Genomic DNA, 5,582 nt, shown 5'->3' with positions numbered 1-5,582 from the left:
GACCAGTCTCACCCATTATCTAGTACATGGGCGTGAGATCACTTGTTTTAGACACTGATCTGTTTGGTCCACAAGAAGGACATGGTCGTGAATATCCCTGACTTGGACACAGATCCTTTGGTCCCAAGAAGGACAAGAAATATGTCTTTGGTCCGGTAAAGTCCATTACCCAAGTACCATTGGCGCCTTGATGTAATAGACAAGCCATACTAGGCCAGACATGTGTTCTTGCCGAGAATCTCCTATATGTTTAGCTCATGTTCGACCATAAGGCACTAAAGACATACACGTCCCTAACCTTAAGTACTATTGGCGCATTGCCTTGATATTGAGACCATTAGTTATTGGTATCCATGAAGCTCAACCATCAGGTTGGGATGCGCCAACTTGAAGGACATATACGGAGATTGGGATACGTAGACTGAAAGATTTTCAGTGATGTTCAGAACAGGAGGAGTAATGCGTGTTGTACTATTTTTTCTTAACCATGGTTTTGTCCCACTGGGTTTTCCTGGTAAGGTTTTAATGAGGCAACATCCAAAGCGTATTACGAACTTTGTATGGTTATGACATCCAAGGGGGACTGTTATAAACCATATGATGGATGTCCATAACCGGCCTGGTCTATAACTGGCCCGGTCTATAACCGGTCCAATACTGAGAGAGAGAGAGAGAGACGGCCCAACCCTAGAGAGAGAGAGACGGCCACATGAAGAGGAGAGAGAGACGACTTAGGCTTTAGAGAAAAGAAAATTCTATTTCTTTTTCCTTGTATTTGTACACTTTTCATATTTATGTCTTTCTTTTTATCTCTTTGTAATTCCCGTATATAAGGGTAACTTATGATTAAGTAATAATGCACACAACTTACGGATTCATAACCTTAAGTTCATAACAATATAGATGATATACATTAATTATATAGTTTTCTGATATCGTTAGTAGTTAACTTATTCGTCTAGCACGGGAGGATTAATCCAAAACTCATTTAATATAACACAAGCAATATCAAATCTTAACCAATAAACTAAAGGGTCGATTTGGTTTGGCCCATAGATTTTAGTCTGCATTGAAAAATATTTTACAAGGTTTATCAAGTCAAATATGCGCTAGTGCATGAAATTGTCTAAACTCACTGGTCTTCTGACTAAAACTGTACACTTGTAGTGTTTTGGTATTTCCAGGAGGTATATACTTTATGGCCATGTTCGATCTTGGGTATAAAGAAGAGAGTGGATAGACATTCAAAGGATTATTTTTCAAATGTTGCCCCGATAATTAATAGGAGAGGATTAACCAAATCAATCACCCGTTATCCCCTATTGGAGCAGTCCATGATATATACTATTGTGATTATGACCCTTTTTTGGATAATTCCTACTTAATTATTATGTACTTTCGAATATCCGATTTGGACCGTTCGAATAATCTATCCACTAACAGTTATAACTGTGAGTTTTTTCTTCCAAATTTTATTTAAACAATTGTGACATGTCATAGACCTTGCAGTCAACGTTCATATTCAACAATTGTTCATATTCTGAGATGTGATGGCGAAATCGATTTAAAATGCGAACTCGAATTAAAATGGAATATAATATCATATATAAAGACGTCCACCGGAAGAAAATTTGATGATGTCTATATCAGTGCCATGTTAATATGTTATATAAAACGAAAGAAGTATTGATGTATTATATATGAAGGTGACATTGAGCAATAACCGGTCGTTTACATGAAAATAGAGAGAAGTATTTATTTATATGATTCTAGCTCAAGACCACATATATTCTAGTTATTTGTCGTAGTTTAGTCTCGGAAGATTTACTTTGACTTGTTAACTAGTTCAAATTATCTTTTTATTTGCTAATTTTGGGGGAAAAAAGAAAAGGTACCTAAATAAGACTACTAGACTCGTCTTTGGGGCATCAGATTCTTCTCTTCTTACCACAAAAGAGTCAATGGAAAAGGTTTTGAGCTCCACCAACCTTTCAACACACACACACACACACACACATATATATGTGTATATATATAAACAAAAAGAAAACGCTTCTATATATACATTGTCGTTTCTTTTGTTGATAATCATATATATATATATTTTTTTTAAACAAATGACCATATATTTTCGTGTGTTCCTCTTAATAGATTCTTTTTTTTTTTTTTTTGTAATCCAGGGTTCCCCGCTTCGCGGGTCAATCCCTGGGCCCGGTCAGGCAGCATGCCAGCTTCACCCGGGAAATTTTTCTCTGAGTTCGAAGGTCCAGTACCCGCTTTGGTGTCCAGATGAGGCAGGGTAGTTTCCGCATGGAGAGGATCGAACCCGGATGGTGGTTGCCACCACAGGCCTGTACTTCCACTTGGACTACCTCGTCCGAACCTCTTAATAGATTCTGATTCGTCTGTTTTCTATTTTTCTTTTGGATGAGGCTCACATGCCCATAAAGATAGCGTAAAGCTAGTTTTGAGGATATCAAAAGAAATGATTTCAATTGTAATCTATGTTTGTATACATCAGCTAAAATGAACTTGGCTTTGTGTATACATATTTGAAAATAATTAGTTTTAATCAAAATCACTTCAGAATCAAACCAGGCATAGAAATATCACGAAACTTAATTTTGTGATTTTTTCAAAAAAAAAAAAAACTTAATTTTGTGATTATTTCCATACACTACAAGAAAACATATTTTTTACGAAGGCAGTATTCGAGGTTAATTCGTCGTAAACAGAGAGTTACGAAGAATTAACCTTGAAAGACGTTTCGTTGTTAAACGTCCGTCGTAACGGAGGTTTCGTCGTAAATGACTTGTTACGTTTACGACGAAATAAATTCCTCGTAAAGCGAAAAGAAATATTTCGTCGTAAAAGACACGTAACGCTTCGTGGTAAAGTCCACGTAATGCATTCGATGTAAAGCACACGTAAACGAATTCGTTGTAAAGCCCACGTAAACGTTTCGATGTAAAACCCTCGTAAAAGTTTCGATGTTAATCACTCGTAAACTTTCGATGTACATTCCATTTAATGTTTACGAGGATTTTACAACAATTCTTATTATATTATATATAATAAATTTAAATATATATTTAATATTAGAAATTTAGAATATTTTAAATTTTAAATTTTAAAACGAAATATGAAAATGAAAAACATATTTTAAAAAAGTATTTAAAAGTCATACAATAATATTTAAATTCATAATACAAACCGAAATATAAAAAAACTATATATTCTCGAAGTAGTCGGTGGGGTTGCTCGGCTGTTGACGGTTTGGATCGGACTCTTCGGGATCCCGTACTGGCAACCCAAGAGCGGCTCGTCTCTCACTCAACATTCTCTGCATAGTCGGGTTTGCCACCACCATCACGTCTAGCAGATCCTCAAGAGAGTCTAAACGAACCTGTTGGCTATCCAATCGAGCTTTCATCTGAGAATTCTCTTCATCCCGTCTCGAAGTGTATGACGAAGTTGCCCTTGCAACTTCGTTAACAGAGCCAATGCCGATTGTCCGTCCCTTCTTTTTAGGAGCCACCTATAAAATTAAAACATATATTAATATAGTTAATTATGTTAAAATATTAAAATTAATGTAAACAAAAATTTTAAGTTGTACCTCTTCGAAGATTCTGTCGACCTCTTCGGTGGTCAATGTGACGGGTAATCCATCGGGAGACTGCTGGGTTAGTTGCGTCTCCCGTTCTTCAATCCGAGTAGCCACTGCACGGAAGAGTTTCTCAGATGCAGGATCCACAAAAAGTCCGTCGGATGTGGCGTGAGTCATCTTGAATAGCTCAGACAGTGATGGTAAGACTCCCGTGTTCTCTAACTACAAAAAAAAAATTAAATATTAAAATTTAAATTAATTGAAAATTTTAAAATAAATATTAAAAACAAAACTTACGGCTTCTAGACGGATTCCTGCATGAGATTTTTGTCCGGTTCTGTGAAACATGGGCAAATGACCATCTTTATCCTTCGTTCTTCGAGAAGCAGAGCACGAATTGGCCTTTTTGATCGAAGAGGGTAGCTTCCAATAGGTGATGATGCCATCCCACACATCCGTCGTGAGCTCAGCGAGCTTTCCCTCATACCTATAGATCTCCCACTTGTCCTTCCAATCGAAGACAATGTTGCAAAGGCGGGTCTTTGCCTTTGCAACGAATTCCCTCTTCACCCTCTCGGTGATTCCCAAAGACCAATGCCACTTTTGCTGAAACACAAAAATTTTGAAGAAATTACAATTAATAATAAATATTTAAAAATAAAAAATAATATTTAAAAGTGAAAATTTAATTAAACTGAAAAATCTTAGCGCAAAACATTTAAACCAAGTGGTCTTAACGTGATATGGTGTCATGCTCCAGTTCGGAAATGCCCTGTCGTAGTAACCCTTAATCGTCTTCGAAACGCTCTGGCTAACACGGTTGTTAGCCCCAAACCTGAAACAAAAAACAATTTAATTGTTAGAAAATAAAAATAATTTAAATTTTAATGTTATAAAAATAAATAACTTACCAAAAAGTTCCTCGCGGTCTATCGGGGTCTAAAACATCCAAACCCTCCCGTCCAGGCTGGCCAAGCAAATCCTCCACCGTATATCTCGCGTATGGTGCATATGAAGACACACACAAGTCTGGATGAACTGCACCTGCTGGGGCAGGCTGAGGTGCAGCCGCTGGAGGAGGAGGTGGAGGCATCTGCGGTGGAGGAGGAGGACTCCAAGAAACTCTCTGAGAAGTCTGAGAGTCTGGAACTGCATCGGAAGATGATGAACCGGAAGAAGATGCTCCAGAACCATCGCCAAACAACTGAGAATAAGTAGGTGCTGATGGTTTCCTCCTAGGAACCTTCTAAAAAAAATTAAAATAAATTTAATCAATTACGACATAATTAAAATATTATTTTGTCACCTAACTAATCACCTAAACTATTATTCCTTCACCGAACTAATCATCTAAACTAATTACCTAACTAACCACCTAAACTAACTAACTAAAAAAAAAAGGAAGAGAGAGTGGGTACCTTAGAGGGAGAGAGCAAAGGAGTTTGGGAGGAATGAACGAGGCTGCCTCGTTCTGCGGCGTTTCAATATATAGAGAAAGACATTCGTCGTAAACTCCACGTAATGTTACGACGAAGTTACCAGACCCGTCTTTTTTCATTTACGACGAAGTTACCAGGCCCGTCTTTTTTCATTTACGAAAAAAATTACGAGGAATCGATTTAACCATTTACGACAAAGTTACTAGGACCGTCTTTTTTCATTTACGACGAAATTACGAGGAATCGATTTAACCATTTACGACAAAGTTACCAGACCCGTCTTTTTTCATTTACGACGAAGTTACCAGGCCCGTCTTTTTTCATTTACGAAAAAAATTACGAGGAATCGATTTAACCATTTACGACAAAGTTACCAGACCCGTCTTTTTTCATTTACGACGAAGTTACCAGGCCCGTCTTTTTTCATTTACGAAGCCTACTTAAACCCTAAAACTCCAAATAATTTTTTAAAATCTAAAGAAATACATATTATATAAAACAACATTTGTTACACATACATTAAGATGATATAA

This window comes from Brassica oleracea, chromosome C9 (genome assembly GCF_000695525.1).
Source record: "Brassica oleracea var. oleracea cultivar TO1000 chromosome C9, BOL, whole genome shotgun sequence".
NCBI classification, from domain to species: Eukaryota; Viridiplantae; Streptophyta; class Magnoliopsida; order Brassicales; family Brassicaceae; genus Brassica; species Brassica oleracea.
The sequence above is the reverse complement of the archived record's forward strand: the minus strand, read 5'-3'. Positions refer to the sequence as shown.